Genomic DNA, 24,313 nt, shown 5'->3' with positions numbered 1-24,313 from the left:
AATCCATAATCATAATCATACTACCACGTTACATTCATTCTCATATAATGTTTCTCTCATGCTCTTAACATCATTCATAACGTAATTATAATCACAACATATCAATATTCATGATTCATATTAATCTACTATTCACAATTGCCACTAATATCATCTTTTGTAATCCATTTTCCATCTCCTTCCATAATCCAAGTGTTTCAACTTTTCAATACCTTAAGCAACATGGAATAATCATGAAACTCACTTTTGAATGCATAGGAACAGGTTTTGGGTGGCAATACTTCACTTGAAGAAAACCCTAGCTTCAACTTCCAAGGGATTTCTTGACTCTAGCAACTCCAAGGAGCTTCCTTGCACTCTATTCACTTGAATTTGTGGTATTAACCTTTGATTTCCCCTTGTATTCTTGAAAATGATATGTATGGAATATTCTAGAAGTTTGGAGAGAAGTGGAGAAGTGGAAAGAATGAGAACATGAAGTGGGAACATGTATTTATAGTTGCCACTTAATCAGTCCGTCGGGACTTATTCGGACCACTTATACGGTCCGTATAAGTGTCTGTGGTTCACCACCATGGAAAACATTGTTGCTGTTGGGTTATACGGTCCGTATAAAGTTCCACGGGCCGTATAATGTGGTCGTGTAACTCACAGTTTTTCCGAAGTTGTTCTTGTCGTTTCGTTTAGTCTCTAATCCTTATAGAACCTTCTTGACACTTGTTTAATACTTCATTAATAATCTAAACATCCCTATAACTCGTCTTCAAGACCTTACCAAACAATCCTTAACACAATAATTTACTAAACCTTTCCTAAACCCCACTTATACTCCACTTATCCTTATCAATCCTTATTTCATCAATTCATATTATTTCAAAATCTTAACGTAAGCATCCTAGGACTCACTAAATATCCGTCTTATAGCCTTAAAAACTTCCTGTCATCCTTAAGCTCGCCTTGCTCCATTCACTACACGATGACATGAAATTTCCAAGGTGTAACACTTTTCCCCCCTTTTGGAACATTCGTCCTCGAATGTTAAACACTCGGGAATTCTACGAAAATTTCGCCTGAGTTTCTCCTGTAATATGGCACTACCATCCTGTCAGAACAACCCATAATAATATTGCCTCACAGGGCCACAACACAATAGCATTATAAATTGGCCACACACGACCAATATGCATAAAGAGAAAGTATATATACCTCATAATCTTGATGTTTCATCTTGGATCTCTTCTGGAGGTTGGAACAAGTGCGGGTATGTGGATTTCATTTTCTCTTCGGCCTCCCAAGTCATTTCTTCTCGGTTGTTATTTTTCCACAAGACTTTGACTGAAGCTACTTCCTTATTTCGAAGTCTCCGTACTTGCCTGTCTAATATGGCAATGGGCACTTCTTCATGTGCTAGCTTTTCTGTCACCTGAACATCATCTATTGGAAAAAATTTTGTGGGATCTCCAAGACACTTGTGGAGCATTGAAACATGGAAAACTGGATGGACTGATTCAAGCTCTGAAGGCAAGTCCAATTCGTAAGCTACATGACCCACCTTGAGGATAATTTTATAGGGTCCAATGTATCGAGGACTTAACTTCCCTTTCTTGCCAAATATCATCACCCCTTTCATTGGTGATACTTTCAAAAATACCCAGTCATCAATTTGAAATTCTAAATCTCGTCGGCGGTTGTCCGTATAAGATTTTTGGCAACTCTGGGCTGTCAATAATCGATCTCGGATCACTTTGACTTTTTCTACCGCTTGTTGAACCAACTCAGGGCCTATTAGCTGTACTTCTCCTGTTTTAAACCATCTAATTGGGGATCTACACTTCCTTCCATATAAAGCATAATACGGAGCCATTTGGATACTGGAATGATAGCTATTGTTATATGCGAACTCAATCAGAGGTAAGTGATCATCCTAACTATCACCGAAATCTAGTACACATGCCCGTAACATATCTTTTAAGGTCTGAATAGTACGTTCGGCTTGCCCATCCGTTTGCAGATGACATGCCGTGCTAAGCTTCACTTGAGTACCTAGACCTTCTTGAAAAGATTTCCAGAACTTGGCTGTAAATTGCGCTCCTCTATTTGTGATAATGGATATCGGAATACCATGGAGTCACACAATTTCCTTGAGATACAACCTCGCATAATCTTCTGCTAAGTATGTGGTTTTGACTGGAAGAAAATGATACAATAACGGATACGCAGAAACGAGAAATTAAGAAGATAAACAAAGGGGAAAGAAAAGATAGATACTTTGACACAACTTAAGATTCAATTTAGCAACCAAAGTTATATAAAACTAAGACCTCTAAATTATCATCAAAAGAGACACCAAATTCTTAAGGTGACCTCAAGGGAAACAAAGTCCCAAGCAACCAACCTTCTCAACAAAGAATTCAACCAAAAGCTTCAACAAGCTCTCATCTCTCATGCTCCCAATGGAGTCTTACAATTTCACAATTTCAATATTTCATATCATAAAAGTCTACCAAATGAAATAAGCTAAGATAATATTTATACTAGATAGAAAAGGAAGACTACTATGGCTATTACAATAATACCCTTAATGAAGTAAGGGCCTTGTTTGGTTAGTAGTCTTCTCAAAAGATGAGAAAGACCTTCTTCTCCCTACTTCATCCAAATGAGGCCTATACTTCCATTTTAGCATATTCTTGAGCTTCATGCCTTCAATCCAAGTACCTAGTAAGTCTCCAAAGACATGATCCCTAGCTCGGCTTGAAATGGATATTCTTGATGAAGCTCGGCTTGTATCATTCTCCCCTTCTTGAAAAAGATTCGTCCTCGAATCTAAACCTTGCAAAACCATAGGGAAGACAAGCAACAACAAGTTCCTCAAAGGATGAGGGTTAGTGTTAGAGTAGCCTACTCTACGAACATGCCAAATATGCACACACTTGTGATATAACCAAGTATCAACCATGATTAAGAAGAACAAGCTCTCATATAGAGCACTAAGAACTTGGTTATCGCAAAGAACATGAAATGAATATATCATAGAGGAACCAATGGTTTCAAAATACCGAAAAGGCAATATCACATTGATTCTACTAGACATGACACACAAATTTGAAATATCACCGGGGTCAAACGGGAAGAATATCCACACATCATGGCCAAGAGAATGACTATCTACCCCATTAGACCCCCTCCTAACATAAGATTCACCCCTAACACAAGCATGGATGTCATCATATGCTAATAGATAGTAAAGAGAGGTTACACACAAAACAACTTCATCTATGGTGTCCTCACATGTAGCTTCACTATTAAATTCAAGTACATGATCAATCATACTACTAAGATTCGGAACACACAAGGAAGAGTTAACAATTTGCAAGCAAGTATTACCTCTCTTTTCAAAACACTCCTTCCCCACAAGTGTATTATCATTTCCCAAAGGAAGTTTTCTATCATAGGGAAGAGCGTCATCATTCCATAGTGGATTTTCAAATACCATGTAGTCCCCAAAAGTGGCTACATTTTCAATATTACAATACATTCCACTAGGCACTTCACTCTTATTAGTCATGTTATCATCAAATAAGACATTATCTTTAAAGAGATAATAATCAATGAACAATGGTAGGCCGAAGCATGTAATTTCATTCTCAAAAGACAAATGTCATTTTTCAAAGTACCTTCATTTACATGACTATCCACATGCTACATATCATCATCACAAACGGGAGTCTCATTACTCGACATAAAGATAAAGCCAAGAGACTCATTTCCACATTCATCAAACAAGGGTGGGGTGTCAAACTCATTCAAATGATCAACTAGAACCACGTCATCACTAATCGGAGGTTCATTAATCACATCAAAAAATTCTTTGGCTAGTGGACTAACATTACACTCAATTTGATCACATGATAATGTATTTTCATTCAAAGCACAAGTGTCAACACTAGGTGGACACAAATCAATCTTGCAAGAAGAATCAATTCGGTCATCTAAAGGATCAACTAGTGTAGGGACACTTTCAACAATGACGTTATCATCACATGGTAAAGAATCATTAAAGTCACACAACTACAAGCTACTACTCACACTCACATCACAAACTTGTGCATTCAAAGAGTTTGAAGTGTTGAGTTTAGCTATCGTTCCTTGAAGTTCACACGAAGAATCTTCTTTAGTTGACAAGGTTTCCATAGGAGAAGATTTTTGCAACCTTGCATTCATTGTCTCTTGTGGAATAGGTTGTGGAAAGAGAAGACTCCCACATTTGTCCACTACATACTTGTGCCCCTCTCTTTCATAGGTAACTCTATGAGTTTTGAACCAATCAAGCTCTCTTCGTCGTTTCTCCTTACATTCTGCAATTTCTATCCTACTCTCTAGGTGATCCATTTGACTATTCAATCTCCCTACCTTGTTGTTCATATCATGCAACAACCTCATCAAATCAACAAGTGTAGGTTCCCCGGTGGGAACTTGCGTTTCTCCTCCTTGATTAGCCGTTAGTACCTATTTAAGAAACTCAATAAACCAAGCAAACACGTTACGTTAGTTAAAAATAACTCACCAAACGCTCAAGTATGCGCACCTTTTGAATGCCTCACAAATTGCTTCGGCTAATGGTTGTATGCTTGTTAATCCGGTTGGGTCACAAGGGTCCCGTTCACTACTCAAGGTCAAGAGTGGATTCTTATCGACTCGAAGAAAGAAAGGAACACTCAATTTAAAACAAACGCACTTGAATCAAGAAATTAACGATGAAGTTGTAAAACGAGAAAAGAACGAAAAAAATTGGCTTGAAAGAAAGGACTCAAGAACTAATTAATAACTAAATAAGGTCAATTACTAGTGTTAATTAGCTAGGAGAATCAAAGAAATGATAAGAAATTGAAATGGAATGAGAATTGAATCAAAAACCTGATTTTCACTTTTCCCGGCAGAATCTGCGAACCAACTGTAGCTTCGCAGGTGCAACATGCGGCCACCAATATCAATTTACGGCCCACGCAGGTGGTGTAGAGCACATACGTAGGTAACGGCTTGCGGTGGCATGAGGTCCCACACATGGGTTATGCGACCCGCATCTCTGTCGTAAGTTGTGACAGTGAGTTATCGAATTTTTTTATTCCTCTTCGATTATTGTGCAACTTTTCTGAATTTTGAGATTTCCTTGGGCCCGCTTAACCTAGTAACTTCCTCTTCTGGGTCTTATAACACTTTTTCACAACTTTGGATGAAAACTTTTGGATTAAATACCCTCTTTGGTCTTCTTCTCCAATATGAAGATATGAATGTTCTTATGAACACCAAGAGCACCCAAATGCAATCTAGGACCAAATCAACTCCTTTTTCCTCCAATTTTCAGATCCAAGCTCCTTTTGATATGGAGAACAAAGCCCACTAATCAATTAACCCCAATTTCAACTCAATCACCAAACCCGCTTTTCAAGTTCTTGAGTTCTTCAAAGCTTCAAATACCAAAAATGGTAGATCCTTAAATCCTTGGTCAAATACCTCTAAATTTCGGATTTAGAGTTCTTATCCACTAGAGAACAAATCCCAGTCAACTTGAACCTCCAATTCTTCTCCTTCTTCAAACCAACCAATCTTGTTCTTGAAGCTTTGAAGCTCAATAATGGTGGAACACAAACCCCAACTCTAAATAGCTCGAAATGGAAGATCTGGACTCTAGAAACACTAAGAAACTCTAATCTAACACTAGATTCAACAAAATCAACAAGAAAATTCGAGTTTTGTTTTTGAATTTCAATTTTTTTTTGTTGAATCAAAACCCAAGACTAGATTTGTTGGAACAAACCTAAGCTAAGCTCTGATACCAATTGATACAATAACAGATACGCAGAAATGAGAAATTAAGAAGATAAACAAAAGAAAAAGAAAAGATAGATAGATTGACATAAAAATAGGCACAATTAGGCAACCAAGGTTCTTCAATAACCAAGACCTCCTAATTATACTCTAGATAGCACCAACCTCTTAGGATGACCTCGAGGGAATTGAATTCCCAAGCAACCAATCCTCTCAAAAAAGAATTCAACCAAAAGCTTCAACAAGCTCTCATCTCTCATGCTCCCAATGGAGTCTTACAATTTCACAATTTCAATATTTCATATCATAAAAGTCTCCCAAATGAAATAAACTAAGATAGTATTTATACTAGATAGAAAAGGAAGACTACTATGCCTATTACAATAATACCCTTAATGAAGTAAGGGCCTTGTTTGGTTAGTAGTCTTCTCAAAAGATGAGAAAGGCCTTCTTCTCCCTACTTCATCCAAATGAGGCCTATACTTCCATTTTAGCATATTCTTGAGCTTCATGCCTTCAATCCAAGCACCTAGTAAGTCTCCAAAGACATGATCCCTAGCTTGGCTTGAAATGGATATTCTTGATGAAGCTCGGCTTGTATCACAAACACTCCTGAATGAGGAACACAAGCTGAGAGTAAATGGATGGGAATGTTACACCTTGGAAATTTCATGTCGTCATGTAGTGAATGGACCAAGGCGAGCTTAAGGATAACAGGAAGTTCTTAAGGCTATAAGATGGATATTTAGTGAGTCCTAGGATGCATACGTTATGATTTTGAAATAATATGAATTGATGAAATAAGGATTAATAAGGATAAGTGGAGTATAAATGGGGTTTAGGAAAGGTTTCGTAAATTATTGTGTTAAGGATTGTTTGGTAAGGTCTTGAGGACGAGTTATAGGGATGTTTAGATTATTAATGAAGTATTAAACAAGTGTCAAGAAGGTTGTATAAGGATTGGAGACTAAACGAAACGACGAGAACAACTTCGGAAAAACTATGAGTTACACGACCACATTATACGGCCTGTGGAACTTTTTACGGATCGTATAATGGTCCGTATAACCCAACAACAACAATGTTTTCCATGGTGGTGCACCACGGACACTTATACGAACCGTATAAGTGGTCCGTATAAGTCCCGACGGAGTGATTAAGTGGCAACTATAAATACATGTTCCCACTTTATGTTCTCATTCTTTCCACTTCTCCACTTCTCTCCAAACTTCTAGAATATTCCATACATATCATTTTCAAGAATACAAGGGGAAATCAAAGGTTACTACCACAAATTCAGGTGAATAGAGTGCAAAGAAGCACCTTGGAGTTGCTAGAGTCAAGAAATCCCTTGGAAGTTGAAGCTAGGGTTTTCTTCAAGTGAAGTATTGCCACCCAAAATCCGCTCCTACACATTCAAAGGTGAGTTTCATGATTATTCCATGTTTCTTAGGGTATTGAAAAGTTGAAACACTTGGATTATGGAATGAGATGGAAAATGGATTAAAAAGATGAGATTAGTGGCAATTGTGAATAGTAGATTAATATGAATCATGAATATTGATATGTTGTGATTATAATTACGTTATGAATGATGTTAAGAGCATGAGAGAAACATTATATGAGAATGGATGTAATGTGGTAGTATGATTATGATTATGGATGACCTTGAGAGCAAATTGTAGGAATTGGATAATGTTGAATTTGACTAAAGTCATTGATGATGATATTATGAATGTTAGTATTGACGTTTGGGAGTTGAAATATGATATGCGGAAAGTAGTAGAAACAAAGGAGATGTTGCTCAATTTTCTATAGCTTTAGTTCAAACACGCTTATGTTGTTGATTATCTAATACGAGTATGAACTCTCTTGAAGGTAGAAACGTGAATATTGAAGAGGAACGTTCAAGCGATAGAGTAGCTAGACGAAAAGGTATGTGAGGCTAGTCCATTCTTTCTATGGCCTGAATCCTATGCCATGATTTTTCCTTCTTCTCCATGAATCTTCTATATCCCGGAAAGCTAAGAGCCTATGTTCATGAATAGCCACATGAGATAAGAGATACATTACTACTAGCCCAATAATGATGATGATGAGCTAAAGTCTAAAGATTCTAGAGTTCATGATATGATGTTCCTATACAGTTAATGATGTTGTTATTGTATACACTCACCTTATAAACTATTTCTTCAAGGTGTATATATATATGCATACATGATATGATGATGATTATGAAGTAAGCCAGCATGCATTATTTCTTTTATAATTGACAGTCAGTTACAGGTTGCTCCTTATTTGGTGCTTCCTTTATCTCATTGACATACTATTATTACTTATGCCTCTCATACTTAGTACAATGTTCGTACTGACGTCCGTTTTCTTTTGACGCTGTGTTCAAGCCCACAGGTAGACAGAGAGGTGATCCAGACTCGTAGGAGCTATTAGTTGACCTGATAGCACTCCATTGTTCTGGAGGTGCCTTTGATTATTCTTGTTTGTATACATATGTATATTTTGGGCACGACGGGGTCCTGTCCCGTCTCTATGTCTAGCACTCTAGTAGAGGCTCGTAGATACGCATGTGTGGGTGGTGTGGTCTCACGATGTTACTATTATATATATGTATTATTTTGATAACTGAAGGGCTTATGTACATAAGTGTAATTATGTTTCCAAACGAAAAATGATTTTTCTATGATTTGAGCATGAATTTGATAAAAGAACGCTTAATGCGTATGATGAGTAGTAGAAGGAGTGGTGCTCGGTGGTTAGCCCCGGGTACCCGTCACGGCCCCTAGTCGGGTCGTGACAAAAGTGGTATCAGAGCAGTTCAATCCTAGGAAGTGTCTACGAGCCGTGTCTAGTAGAGTCTTGTTTATGGTGTGTTGCGCGCCACACTAATAAACAGGAGGCTACAGGGCATTTAGGAAAAATAACCATCTTTCATCTTAAGAGATCGTGTGATAGAGCTGTGTTATAAGATTTTCCCCTCCCTAAGAGTGTGTTATGATTTCAGAAATGCTGCCAAAGGGAAAAGCTACAGCCGCCCAGAAGGGCAAGACTACGATGAAAAGGCGGGTAGAAAGAGAGCCGACAACGAATATAGAAGAGGGCGAGTCACATAATGAGGCCCCATCTAATACTTCCTCCACCCTGCCTAATGTAGAAGAACAAGGAGGAGCTTCAGCCCCAGTTCCTCTACCGGTTGCTTCGGGTCAACAAGTGACCGAGGCCATCCATCTATTGACACAGTTAGTTGCCGCCCAGGCACAGCGACAGAATGCAGGTCCGAGTGATTGGGCAGCTAGTACCAGAGCCCGTGACTTCATGAGTTTGAATCCTCCGGAGTTTTTCGGGTCAAAGCCGGATGAGGACCCGCAAGGTTTTATTGATGAGATGCTGAGAACATTGAGGATTATTCATGCCTCTGAAACTGAATCTGTGGAGTTGGCATCTTATAGACTCCGAGATGTGGCGGTATTGTGGTACAATAATTGGCTAGCATCAAGAAAAGAAAATGCGCCTCCTCCCGTGTGGCAAGAATTTGTAGATGCTTTCATCCACCACTATTTGCCACCCGAGGTCCGCCGAGCTAGAGCGGATAGGTTCTTAAATCTAAAGTAAGGAATTATGAGTGCCCAAGAATATAGCCTTCAGTTTAATTCATTGGCTCGGTATGCCCCGACTATGGTGGCCGATATAGGAGATGGTGGCCATATTTATTTAAGGATTGTTTGACGGCTTCGTTGCAAGATGGGATGGATATTTCCCGAATACAAGCCCATGCCCAAAATTTAGAAGGACAACAACCTCTGCAAAGGGGTGATCATGATATCGATAGAAGGCAAAGCAAGAGGGCCAGATCTATGGGGGCAGGAAGCGATTATAGAGGGGGATCAAGGCAGACACATCCTAGACACTCAGGCCAGTCAGTGACTAGTGCGCCTTCATGATTTACAAGTAGGAGATTTGATCGCTCCTTTCGTTAAGGACAGGGTTAGAGTTAGAGGGCCTCAGATTATCAGTTTGGAGGGAGATTATAGCCAGAGGAGACCCCCAGTACTGCGATGCAGCAAGTGCGGTAGACTACATTCCGTACAGTGTCGCCAAGGTTCAGATGCTTGCTATGCCTGCGGCCAGGTTGGGCATATGATGCAAGATTGCCCATCGGTGAGTAGTAGAGTTGGGGTTCAGCCCATAGGATCAGCGGCTGGTTCCTCTTCAGTGCGCCCGGTAGGGCAGACTCCCCAGATTTCAGAAGGTCGAGGTAGAGGCAGAGGGGGAGCATCTACTTCAGGTGCCACTCAGCCCCGTGTGTATGCTTTAGCCAGACGATAGGATCTTGAATCCTCCCCAGATATGGTTACAAGTACATTATCTGTATTTTCCCATGATGTGTATGCATTGATAGATCCGGGTTCTACCTTGTCTTATATTACTCCGTATGTTTCTGGTTGTATTGGGGTGAAACCTGGGCCAATTAAACCTTTTGAGGTGTCTACTCCGGTTAGTGATCCCGTGATAGCTAGACAAGTGTATAAAAATTGTGTAATTGTAATATGCAATCGCCAGACCAAAGCTGAATTAATTGAGCTAGAATATTAGATTTTGATGTGATTATGGGTATGGATTGGTTGTCCTCATGTTATGATAATGTTGATTATCAGATGAAAATAGTTCGATTCCAATTTTCGGGAGAGCCCGTGCTTGAATGGAAGGGTAATACAGCTTCTCCGAGAGGTAGGTTTATTTCCTACCCTAAAGCAAGAAAGATGATAGCTAAAGGTTATATTTATCACCTAGTCTGAGTGCATGATACCAAAGCAGAGTCGCCAACTTTTCGATCCATTCCGGTAGTGAGTGAATTTCCAAATGTATTTCCAGATGAACTTCCAGGCCTTCCTCCAGAATGAGAGATTTACTTCGCTATTGATGTGTTGCCGGACACCAAGCGTATTTCCATTCCTCCTTATCGAATGGCTCCGGCAGAATTGAAAGAGCTAAAGGCACAGTTGAAAGATTTGCTTGAGAAGGGGTTTATTAGACCCAGTACATCACCGTGGGGAGCACCAGTCTTGTTCGTGAGAGAGAAAGATGGTTCCCTGCAAATGTGCATCGATTATAGGCAGTTGAATAAGGTGACAATAAATAACAAATATCCTCTCCCAAGGATTGATGATTTGTTTGATCAACTACAGGGTGCCAAATGGTTTTCCAAAATAAACTTGAGGTCAGGTTATCACCAAGTGAGAGTTAGAGAAGAAGATATTCCCAAAACAGCTTTCAGAATGAGATATGGCCACTATGAGTTCTGAGTGATGTCGTTTGGGTTGACTAATGCTCCGACAGTGTTCATATCTGATGAATAATGTATTCAGGCTACTCTTGGATTTATTCGTGATAGTATTCATTGATGATATTTTGGTATACTCACGCACGCAATCAGAACATGCAGATCATTTACTATTGTTCTTGGAATTCTTCGAACCCGAGAGTTATATGCGAAATTTTCAAAGTGCGAGTTTCGGATGAATTCTGTGACATTTTTAGGCCATGTTATTTCAGACGATGGAATTCGAGTTGATACTTTGAAAATTGAAGCTGTGAAGACTTGGCCAAGGCCTACGACGCCTACAGAAGTCCGGAGTTTTCTGGGATTGGCAAGGTACTATAGGAGGTTCGTAGAGGGATTTTCCTCTATTTCAGCCCTATTGATGAAGTTAACCCTGAAGTCAGCTAAGTTTCGGTGGAATGATGCTTGTGAACGTAGTTTTAAAGAGTTGAAGTACTGATTAACTTCAGCTCTTGTCTTAACGCTCCTAGAAGGGCTATCTTCCCCTTCTTTCGCCCTTTTGTTCTCCCATGCAATCATCAATGCATGGGTCCCTCGGGATGGCAATAAAGTGTGTCCTAGCACGTCCACTTTCATAACATCCATCTCCAATCCGTCCTCCCACGATATCATCCACTTGGAATCCCTGGGATGATTCTCTAAATGTCCTTGAGGCAGCTTGGCTTGTATCATTCTCCCCCTCTTGAAAAGGATTCCTCCTCGAATCTAAACCTTGCAAAATCATAAGGGAGACAAACAAAAACAAGCTTCTCCAAGCATAAGGGTTAGCGTAAGAATAAGCCAATCTACCAACATGCCAAGGATGCACAAATTTGTGATATAGCCAAGTATCAACAACTTTTATGAAGAACAAGCTCTCACATAGAGTACTAACCAATTGGCTATTCCAAAGGTCAAGAAATGAGGATATGCTAAAGGGACTAATGGTTTCAAGAAACCAAGTTGGCACAACACACAAACGATCCTCAACGGCAAAGTGATACAATTCACACAAAGTCAAGGTTTCCCCGAGGTCAAAAGGGAAAGATACCCACATATTATGCTCAAGAGAACAACTAAGTACCCCAAGAGGACCCCGCCGAACATCAAATGAGCTCCTAACAATTACATGACTGCAATCATATGCAAAAAGATAGTAAAGAAAGGTGTCACGCAAAACAACTTCATCTAGGGTGTCCTCAAATGTAGTTTCGCTATTAAACTCAAGAGCATGGTCAATCATACTGCGTCTATTCGGAACACTCAAGGAAGAATTAGCAATTTGCAGGCAAGTTTCACCTTCCTTTTGAACACTTCCCCTCCCCATAAGTGGATCACAACTCCTCAAGGGAGGATCTCCATCATAAGGAAGAGTGTTATCATCCCATAGTGGATTTTCAAATATCATGTAGTCACCAAAAGTGGCCAAACTTTCAACATTACAAAACATCCCACTAGGTACTTCACTCTCAATAGTCATGTCATCCTTAAATAAAACATTAGCCTTTACAAGAGAGTAATCCATGAACAATGAAGTGTCAAAGCATGCCATTGCACTCTCAAAAGAACCAATGTCATCTTTCAATGCATTTTTGCTCACATGACTATCTACATGACACACATCACCACCACAAATTGGAGTCTTATCACATGACACAAAAGTACGATCAAGATACTCATTTTGACATGAAACAAACAAGGGTGAGATGTCACATTCTTTCAATTGACCAACTATATCAATATCATCACTAACTCGTACATTAAACACATCACAAGGATCTTCAAGTAGTGAATTATCATTAAAACCAAGTTGATCAACACTAGTTGGTAGTATGTCAAACTCGCAAGAACTTCTAACATGATGAGCACATGAGATTGTACTACCATTCAATTCACAAGTGTCAACACTAGGTGGACACAAATCGATCTTGCAAAAAGAATCAATTTGGTCATCTAAAGGATCAACTAGTGTTTGAGCACCTTCATTCGATAATGCACTATCATTCAAAGCACAAGTGTCAACACTAGGTGGACACAAATCGACCTTACAAGAAGGATCAATTCGGTCATCAATAGGATCAACTAGTGTGGGGACACTTTCAACAATGACATTACCAATACATGTCAAAGAAGCATAAGGCTTAACGCAAGGTAAACTAACTTTCATACTCGACTTGAAATTAAAATCACACAAAGATGTAGGAGTATAAGGATAAGTGATCTTACCTTGGTGTTCATGTAAGCTCCTTTGACCAATGGAAGGAAGGGTTGTAGCCGCCGTCCTTGCCTTCCAGCATGGGGTTCTCTCCAAAAAGGTACCCCTCAAAGATTCATATCTTCTCACATGTGGCTTGGGATAATAGCCTCTCAATATCCTTTTCATGTCCTCCCAAGTCTTGATTGGACTCCTCACTTGTCTCCCACAATATTTCACGTACTCCCAATATTTGACAAGCTTTGAGTCAAAAGTTCGAATGGCTAAGTCCATCTTTATTTCTTGTGAATAGTTGTAGGTAGCGAAGATTTCATCTATTATGAACTCCCATTTCTCATATACTTCTCCACTAGCTTCCCAAGACAAGGTAGGCCACTTCACATGGGTATCTCGCACTTTTGCACTTGGACTCCTCCTAGGAAGTATGCATGGAAAGAGAAATTTTCCTTTCTTGCCCACTACATATCGATGCCAATCTTGTTTATGTGGGACTCCATGGTTTTGGAACCAAGGGACTCCTAAACATACGTGACAATTATCCATTCGAAGCACATTACACCAAACCTCCTCTTGGTACTCGCCAAGTGAAATGGATACCATCACCCTCCTATCAACCCAATATCCTCTCTCATCATAATAAGGATTTCGCCGGATCATACAAGGTAACCTTAACTCTTCAACCGCACTAGGGGTGATGAAATTTGTGTAACAATCATCATCAAGTACAAGAAATCCCTCACTACTACCAATGTTCACCTTGGTCTCTATGAATTGCCTCGTTGGGACCACCTTCTTTTGTATAGGATGACCCCAACTCGTACTCAAATTCCCACTCATGCCATTTTGCTTTGGATATGAAGTACTCGAGTCATCTTCATCATCATGATGGATAGCACAAGAACCTTCACCTTCATTGTATTCATCATACGAAGCATAACAAGGTTCTTCTTCATCCCTATCTTCCTCATGAGTTACATGAGTACCACCCTCTTCATATTCGCCCTCATAATAGGAACTCTCGCCCCCAAATTGTTCTTGATCATGATTTCCCATATAGACCTCATATCCCTCATCGTCACACCCTTGATATCTCTCATAATTCTCCTCTTCATAACTACAACCATCATCGTCATAACAATCATAATCGCCACCACATGAATCGGAATCCATGGAGAAGTACCTGTAAAGAACACTTAGCAAACACTTTAACAGTAAAGAAAGCTTACCACACTCGTGTTTACACTCGTTTGTGCTCGGCTAGCACCACTCAAATGAACTCACACACTCTTGCCTTTTACCACTCAAATGGATTGGCCGATGTTGAGTCTCGATTGGATTCGGTTGCTTGCAAGGTGCACAATTACGACTCAAGATCGGAATGGATTCTTGTAGACTCAAGAAGAATGGATGACTCAATTAAATCAAACGGACTTGAATCAAGAATTAACGACGAAGTTGTGAAAAGAGAAAAGAACGAAAAGATTTGATACGAATGAAATGGGACTCAAGGAATAATTAAACTTAAGTAGAATCAATTACTAGAGTTTAATTTAGTTTAGATGATCAAAGAAAGTGAAAAGAAATGGAATGGAATGAAATTTGAGTCAAAAACCTGAAGTGCGCAACTTGAGATGGTACTGTAGCTTCGCAAACAGTGTTTGCGACACGCTTTGCATCTAGCATATTATGCACATGACTTGCTAAGGTTTCTGACACACTTTGTTGTGAAGCTGCGTGTTAGCATGTTGAACATGCGGCGCCACATATGGTGTCACAGGTTGTGCCTTTTTCAGCTCACAATTGGTGACGTCAATTCTTCTTGGGATCCGTTTGGTAGGTTCTTTTTCTGAATTTTCTGAATTCTTGGATCCCCTTGGGCCCACCTAACCTTGTATTTACTTTGTTTTGGGGTAGAAAACACCTTTCCAAAAACTTGTGGGAATATTTTTGGATCAAACCCTCCTTTGGGTCTTCTTCTTCACCAAGAATTTATGAAGGTGGCTCAAGAACACATGAATATTCAAATTTCTATCTACCTTCAAATCTACTCAAAATTCCCCCAAATTTCGAATTTGAGTTCCCTTAATCGAATAGAATAAAGCCCAATGGTTATCAACTTCAAATTTCACCAAAATTTCAAAACCCACCAAATGTTCTTCCATTTTTTTTCAAAGCTCAAACTTCAACAATGGTGGAACACAAACCCCAACCCCAAATTGACTCAAATTTTAGATCTGAAACCCTAAAACTCTAAGGAATTCAAATCCAACACTAGAATCAATAACAAAGCAAGGATTTGACACAGATTTTGGAATTTTCAAAAAATTTGGATTTTTTTTTTGTAGGATCAAAACCCAAGACTAGATTTGTTGGAACAAACCTAAGCTAAGCTCTGATACCAATTGATACAATAACGGATACACGGAAATAATAAATTAAGAAGATAAACAAAAGGAAAAGAAAAGATAGATAGATTGACACAAAAATAGGCACAATTAGGAAACCAAGGTTCTTCAATAACCAAGACCTCCTAATTACACTCTAGATAGCACCAACCTCTTAGGATGACCTCAAGGGAATTGAATTCCCAAGCAACCAATCCTCTCATAATCAATAATCAACAGGAGCCTACCAAAGGCCTCTCTCACAAGTTTCTCTCTCTAGACATAACCCTAAAACACTCAAATATTCATCAATTCATCAAAATCCTCTTGAAATGAACTAACTTAAGCCATTTATAGTCTTAGGCTAAAGTATTACACAAGAGGCCCAAAAGTGGCTCTCAGGTTTGCAAAAATGACCAAAAAGATCTGGATTTCATGTTTTGTGGCTCCATATGCGAGACGCATGTTCAACATGCGAGCCTACTGTTCCGTCGCATCTTGTGGTCCTCAAAATCCCCAGATTTGCTGACACACTTTGCATTGGAGCTGCTGGTTCGCATGTTCAACATGTGGCGCACTTTGCTGGACTCAGTGCGCACTTTGCTGGACGCAGTGCGCACTTTGCTGGATGCATGTTGTGCCATCTTCCCCTTCTTTCGCCCTTTTGTTCTCCCATGCAATCATCAATGCATGGGTCCCTCGGGATGGCAATAAAGTGTGTCCTAGCACGTCCACTTTCATGACATCCATCTCCAATCCGTCCTCCCAAGCTATCATCCACTTGGAATCCCCGGGACGGTTCTCTAAATGTCCTTGAGGCAGCTTGGCTTGTATCAGTTTGCTCAGATTCACAGGTTACTGGCTAAGTTTTTCTAGAGTAATTCGGTGGGGAACTCAAGTAAACACTGGTCCACTTGGACCACTCTTTGTTATCCTAAGGAAGAGGGAGGAATGGGTATCAGATGTATGCAGGATATGTCCAGGGCCTTATTTGCCAAGCTATGGTGGAATTTTAGAACAAAACAATCATTGTGGAGGACTTACATAAGCAATAAGTATCTGAAGAAAGTCAATGCTATTTTAGCACAACGGAAAGGAGGCGCCTATGTGTGGAAAAAGTTGCTACAAGTTAGAGATGATATTGATCAGGAAATTTGGTGGAAGCTTAATCAAGGAAATTCTCATTTCTGGCTAGACAACTGGTCTGGGATGGGAGCTTTATATCATAGAGTACCTATAAATTTCCAATGTGATTTTACAATTGTACTGGTTAAAGAAGTTTAAGAGGGGGGAAGATGGAATGAGGAGACACTAAGAGGGATTCTTCCTGCAGAAATGGCTAATGAAATTGTTCAACATGCGAAACCACCTACAGGTGGAGAATAGCTTGATAAGGCATACTAGAAACTTGACTCTAGAGGTATTTTTTCTGTAAGTTCTGCATTTCGATTACTTAGACAGAATAAAGAACCTAGTAAGTTATATGACAACATGTGGGTGAAAAAACTGCCTGTTAAGATCTGTTTCTTTGTTTGGAAACTATGGCAATCCAAATTACCTCTAGATGACACCTTGAAAAAGTGGGGTTTTCAAATTGCATCTAAATGTAGTTGTTGTCTAACACCTCAAGAGGAAACTATTTCACATGTTTTCCTAGGGTCTGCAGTGGCACAAGAGATTTGACAGTACTTTTGTGGAACTGCTGGAATTAATATAGCAGGTTTACAGTTGACTCAAGTTATCACATCTTGGTAGGAAGATTCAGTCAACAACCATATTAAGATGATATACTGTAACACCCCGTATCGTTAGAGTTCTAGAGGAAAAACTGAAGGTTTGAACGTTTTTCGAAAATGATTGACAGGCCTACTTGGGGAAACCATAAATCCTTGATTAGTTAGGAATTTGGGAAAGCACCCTTAATGAAAGTTGTAGTACGTATAAATACCTTTCTAACGATATAAGGACCAGGCCAATCAGAGATCGGAGCAAGGAGATATGATCGTCTCAATATGGCTAATAGTAAGGCACTTAAAATTCTATAGAATCGGCTGAGTTTTCGATACGTCTGCCTTCCAGTCAAATTTTATGAAAATCCGTCGGGAATTTGAGGAAACGTAAAATTTGAAAGTTGTAACCCTTTGAAATATCTTTCCGAAGGTATATTGTGGAACCAAACAGAGCTATGTAAAATAAGTTATGTTCATTTTACCGAACACTGTGCAAAACAGACATAGGTCCATTGTGAGGGCGCGTGCGCAGGCTCCGCGTCGCGCACTGATCGTACCAAAACCCCCTCTATGAATATTTATCTACAGGGGGTCGTGCGCTGCATGTGCTTCGTGGGCCCATCGCATAACAGACCGGGTTTCGGGTCAAAAGTCGGGATTTTACGTTTTAAGTTATATTTAAGCTTGGGGTTTATTTCCCTAACACCCCTAGTCACGAAAAATCACCCTAAAGTTAGAGGGAACAAGTCCCAAGCCTGAAGAACCCTCCAAGGTAAGTTTTATCATGATTCTAGGTTGAATTCAAGTCTCTAATCTCTTTCTAACTTGAGTAAACCCTTCTAATCAATAGAGTTGTGAGTGGAACATTATTATTGGGCATGGAAACCCTAGACCTCAAATTCAAGAGGATGGAACGTCAAAAAGGTAATTCTTCTACACTCTCATCATTCATAATAGTGAATTGATTAGTTCTTGAGAGAATAGTAAATGGGTTTAGTAAAGAGAATTACACGAACTATAGTAGGATTTTGGATTGTGACTTGAGATTGTTATAATGATATGGGTGATGGAGAATGATGTAATTACACCTAACTGAGATTGTAGAATCACCTAGAAACAATAGAATGGGAATTGGGTGAAGAAACACCATTAATGGAGATTGTGGAGCTTTATGCCCACTAAGTGTTTGATAAAATGCTTAGATGGTCAAAATATCAATATTATTGCTAATATAGAATCCCTTGACTTCTATTGATATAGGTCAAAGTTGAAAGGGTTGACGAACATTGTATTACGCTCAAAGGCTGGAATTAAGGTATGTGAGGCTAACTATCTACGTTAGGGAATGTTCATGATTCTCCCTATGCCTCATTCTTCATACTAGTCTGTAATTTGACTCAGAATACAGTTTAGCCTTAGTTTTATGATATGTTGTAGAACTGTTATCTTCTAGGGTTGTAGTTATATAATTCATTCATGGTTGTCAATATGAATATCATGAACTCAGCACGTAATTTTTATAGACTTATGTATTGTTACCACATGAGTCTCAGTCTAGAAATTCAATATGCTCAGAAACAGTCAGTGTTTTCAATTTAGTCCAGCATGTCTATTTCAGTGAAGCATTGTTCATTGTTGTTATGGTCTCATTCCTTATTAATTAACCATAATTAAACATATGTGATTTTTTCCAAGGGCACAGCACAGTCTTGTGTATCGTATACATGGCCGAGGTCATTGACTGACGCACTACTAGGCCGAGGCCATAGCGTGCATTTATTATTGGGTCGAGGCCCCACATATACAAACACAGATAATATAGATAATTCAGATACAGAGCAGGGGGTATTTATATATCTACTTCCTTGCTATTACAATTACAGTTATCAGTTTCAGTTCCAGTATTTTATTGCTTCAGTTGCTTTACATACCAGTACAATTCAAATGTGCTGATGTACCTTTTATTGCTTGGGGGCCTGCATCTCGCAATGCAGGCAACGATTTACAGGTTGATGACTCAGCCCTTTAGGAGTGCACGTATCAGCTATTGGTGAGCCCCAAATTCCTTCGGGGCATTGTCAGCTATCTAGTTATTTCAGTTTATAGACAGCTCTATTATTCAGTATTCTTAGAGGCTTCATAGACACAGTTCATACAGTCAGATATTTATTATGTTAGCCTTGTTGGAATTGTTTAGTTGTTTTTGTTTAAGCCATGTTGGCTACGTTCAGATATTTCAGATTGTCTAAGTATTTCCGCATTATGATTTCAGTCAGACCTTTAGTATATCAGCATGTGTTTAGTTGTTTCCACATTCAGTTATGATTTTGATATCACATGTTGATTCAGGCAGCCAGTTGGTTCGCTCGGTCACATGCAGTCAGGCACCGGGTGCCGTGTTACGTCCAGGCCCAGGTTCGGGGCGTGACAAAGCTTGGTATCAAAGCCCTAGGTTCAAGTGTCTGAAGGAGTCTATGAAGCCGTGTCCAGTGGGGTCTCTTTTATATGTGTGGGGGGCCCACACATATAAGCAGTTAACCACCAAGACATTCAGGATTTGTCTCATTTCTTTCTACTCTAGATCGTGACACGAAGCTTAGAGCAATAATTAATTTCTATTTTTATGGAATTACATACGTTTCGAATGCGCAGGCGACGAACAGGTAATTCAAGGCCCAACTGAGGTTGATTATCCATAGGGGTACAATTGTGAAGTACTTGCTGGTAACAAATGAGACTTGAGGTGTTATTGAAAGGTGAATAAAGTGTAAGTTTCCCGAGAAAGGGTGCTGTATAATGAATGGGAAGTTGAATGATAATGATGTTCTTGAGAAAGGAGAATGGGATACAACAGGGAGAGGATATCAGAGAAATTAGAAAAGGAGCTAAGTCTACAGGAAACGTAAATCATGGAGGATCTCAAGGAGGTGGTGGCAGACAGTTTTCTATCGGAGGTCATCAAGACCCACTCCATCTGCAGCTAGTGCACTAGTCTTGAGGTCTAGATATGATCAAAAAGGTCAGTTCAGCTAGAAACAGAATTTAAGAGCACTAGCCTCACAGTGACATACCAGTGTGAGCCACAGAAGTTTTCAAATCTTATGTGCAACAAATTTTATGTCACGACCCGACTAGGGCCGCGACGAGCACCCGGCGCTACCCCGCCCGAGCACCCCTTTAACATACTTTCACATAACGTCTAGGTGAGCCATAAATCAAATCATGTGTTCTAGCCATCAATCATACTAGTCCCAATTGGACAACAATATTTCTTATATCATCATCGGCATCTATGCCACATCAATGTACATGGGCCGACAAGGCCAACAAAATGACATACAAAAAAATATAGGCCGACAAGGCCAATCACATCTAACCACATACACATGTCTACGAGCCTCTAAGAAGGTTATAACATATCACATGAGCGGGACAGGACCCCGCTACGCCCATAATTATGTACACAAAAGAATGAGTACCCAAAAGCTATAGCTCCGGATGAAATGGAGCTCCGCTATGTAGTCCCTGAAAATATAGCTATGGATCAAACCTGTCTCCCTGTGCACCTGCGGGCATGACGCAACGTCCACAAACAAAAGGACGTCAGTACGATGAATGTACTGAGTATGTAAAGCATGATCAATATCAATATGAAAGCTTAAGAGTCAACATATGAAATAGCATAACATGGGAGATAATAATATCGTCGTCATAGTACTTACTTGCTTTCCACAAGGACATTCCATTTCTATTACGTATCCGTGTACATACATCCATATCTGTATTTATTTACCTTCACATTCATTTTTTTATAACATATTCATACTCATATTGATGTAATATACAAACATATATATATATATATACATACATAGCTATAGCGTGCCCGACCATAAAGGTTCGGTGTTTCATATATACTTGGCCAACCAAGGCTCAAGGTCATACATACCTGGCCCTACCAAGGCATCAGGGTTATCCGTACCATCTGTAGACGTGTGCGCGCGTTACGTAATCATATACATACATATACATATATATACATATATTCTACCCGACATTATAAGCTCGGGGTCTCACTATAGCCCTTCATATGCATACGTACACATAATAGCTCATGAGCATTTCTAGCATCATTTTACTCTTGTCATCATTAATATCATCATCATTACTATCATCATTATCGTTACATCTGCATTATAGGCTTACTCGTCGTGTGAGGAACGTAGTACACATCAAGGATCGCAGGCTCAGTAGCTTTTGAGAATAGAATCATATGGAGCACATCATGAGCTCATAGAAGGATAAATGATTGGCCAAAGAACCATGCCTTATGAAAGAAGGGTTAGCCTTACATACCTTTTCGTTGAACTATTCTACACTTGCACGTACTCCTCTGATGCTCACATTTCTACCTTCATTAAGGTCATGCTATCATTAGAATAGATAACTATCACACATGGCAAAAGCTAGAGAAAATCGGACAGCATCTCCTTTATTCATACAACGTTTGTCCATATCGTGATTCAACTCCCAAACGTCAACAATACATTCACAATATCATAACAATGTCCATTAGTCATTCACATTATCCACATTTCTCAATTTACTTTCATTTTCCCATATCTATGGCTATAACACATGATTTCGTCCATTCATATACAATATCTATTTCATGGTCTTTTAACGTCATTTATAACCCATTCATGTCACAATATAACAACAATCATGATTCTATTCCAACTAATTCTCTAAATGGTACTATTCAACATTCATGACCCATTTTACCATATTTTCCTGCAATCCATGTACTTCAACTCTCCAATATCTTAAACAACGTATAAATATCATGAATCTTACCTTAGATGTTGTAGGACCGATCCTTAGTTGATAATACTCCACTTGAGCAAAAACCCTAGTTTTCCTCCATTTGGATTTCTTGACTTTGATGATCTTTAATGGGTTTTTCTTACACTTGATTCACTTGATTAATGTTGTTGATGACTAATAATCCTTGAAAACTTGTATAATAAATGTAAAGAGATGTTTTAGAGAGAAGGGGTGTGATGTAGAAGTGAAATGAAATAAGTCTTGGTCCCCTTATTTAATGACTTAAAAATCTGAATTGAAGTGCACAGTGGTCGTAAACTTGGTTTACGGCCCGTATTCCAGTTTACGGACCGTCCTTCGTGGTCGTGTTTAACCATAACAAAATCAGAAACTCAGGCTGCAACATGGTGATTTACGACCATGGTTTACGGGCCGTAAATCACTTTACGGTCCGTATTCCAGGTCGTATTTAACCATTGATCAGCTGGCAGAAAGTTGAAGTCTCGAATGCCAAAATACGACAGGCCAGTTTACGGACCGTATACCATTTTACGGTCCGTATTTCACTTTACGACCGACTGGCCAGATTGCAAACCTGCAACTTTTCACATTTCTTGACTCTTCATTCTAATCATCCACATCCATTTGCCTACCTTGCTCATCTCATACCTTGCCTTATCTTAGCCAACTTTCTCGTCTTGCATCGGATGCCTTTGAAATCTCGCCTAAGGTCGTCGAACATCATTTCTTACTCATGGAATGTCATACACTCGTACTCATCACTTGTTCATTCACTTTCGTACCAACGGAAGATTTTCCGAAGTGTAACATGTTATAGGGACACAAAGAGGTGTATCGTTTGGGCCTTAATGTGTGTTTCGATGGCTTCTCTTAGTTCTCAAGCTCAGTCAGGTTGTAATACAGCTAAGCCTGATATTTCAGTTCTCAGTGAAGACTTCTTGGAAGCTTCAACAGGTCGTCAGGATAAAAAGGCATCCCCAGTTATCACCACAGATGAAATTTTCGTACGAACTATACCTGTTAAGACTCTGTATGTATGAAAGAATAACCATGAGCAGATGATATTAAGTTTTCGGGAATGATTTTAGTTTGTTTAAGTTAGTCAGATCAGAGTTAGACACTACGATGGTTGTAAGTTACTATAAGAAGTAATTATTATTATTATAAGATAAGAAGATGTGACAGTTCTCGCTTAAGCTATGTGAGTAAGTGTTTATCCCAGATGTGTATAGTCTGATACGATTTTGAGATGTATAGAAAGTTTGGGTTTAGTTGTTCTAATCTTTCGTATAAGATAGATGAAAGTTTGTTAAGTATGATCCATAGTTCAGAAAAGATAGTATACAACCATAGAATAGCGTCAGCTGATGATGGAGAGTTAGAAATAACTTAGTTTATTCAAAGCAAAATAAGAAAATACGAAGCTAGCAGGTGATTAACAGAAAAATAGTAAGTAAGTTTTGAGTAGATACAATGCATTAGCAATTTCAGCAGAACTAGTAGAAGTATGATTTGATTTCCTTAGTTAGATGAACATCTTAAGTGGGTGACAGTTCGGATACATCCGAATGTGTGTTAGAAACCAAAGGCTTAAGTTAAGTTCGGAGTAGAGTGATTAGTGGAAAAAGAAATCAGCTAATGCCGTAAGAGAGCAAACTACAGAAGAATAACCTTTAAGAGTTGTCAAAAAGGGGTTGTCTTAAGATTTACAGTGTGAGCAGAGTTAAGTCGTTAAGATGGAGTATGCCAGTTATGAATACAGTAGCAACCTGTTCATGTAAGTAATTTAGCTTTTCCCAATGAGAAATTGCTCAGAAGTGAGTCGAAAAAAAAGAGTCGTCAGGGTTGTAGAGTACAAAGGAATTACAAAAGATAAGGAATGTTAATTGGATCCCATCAAAAGAGAAGAATTTGTAAGTATAAGACGTTAGCCTTGGTCTAAGGGGGAGATGCATAAATCGCTAGTAAGTCTAGT

Source organism: Lycium barbarum, chromosome 5, assembly GCF_019175385.1.
Source record: "Lycium barbarum isolate Lr01 chromosome 5, ASM1917538v2, whole genome shotgun sequence".
Lineage (NCBI taxonomy): Eukaryota > Viridiplantae > Streptophyta > Magnoliopsida > Solanales > Solanaceae > Lycium > Lycium barbarum.
Note: the sequence above shows the minus strand (reverse complement) of the source record.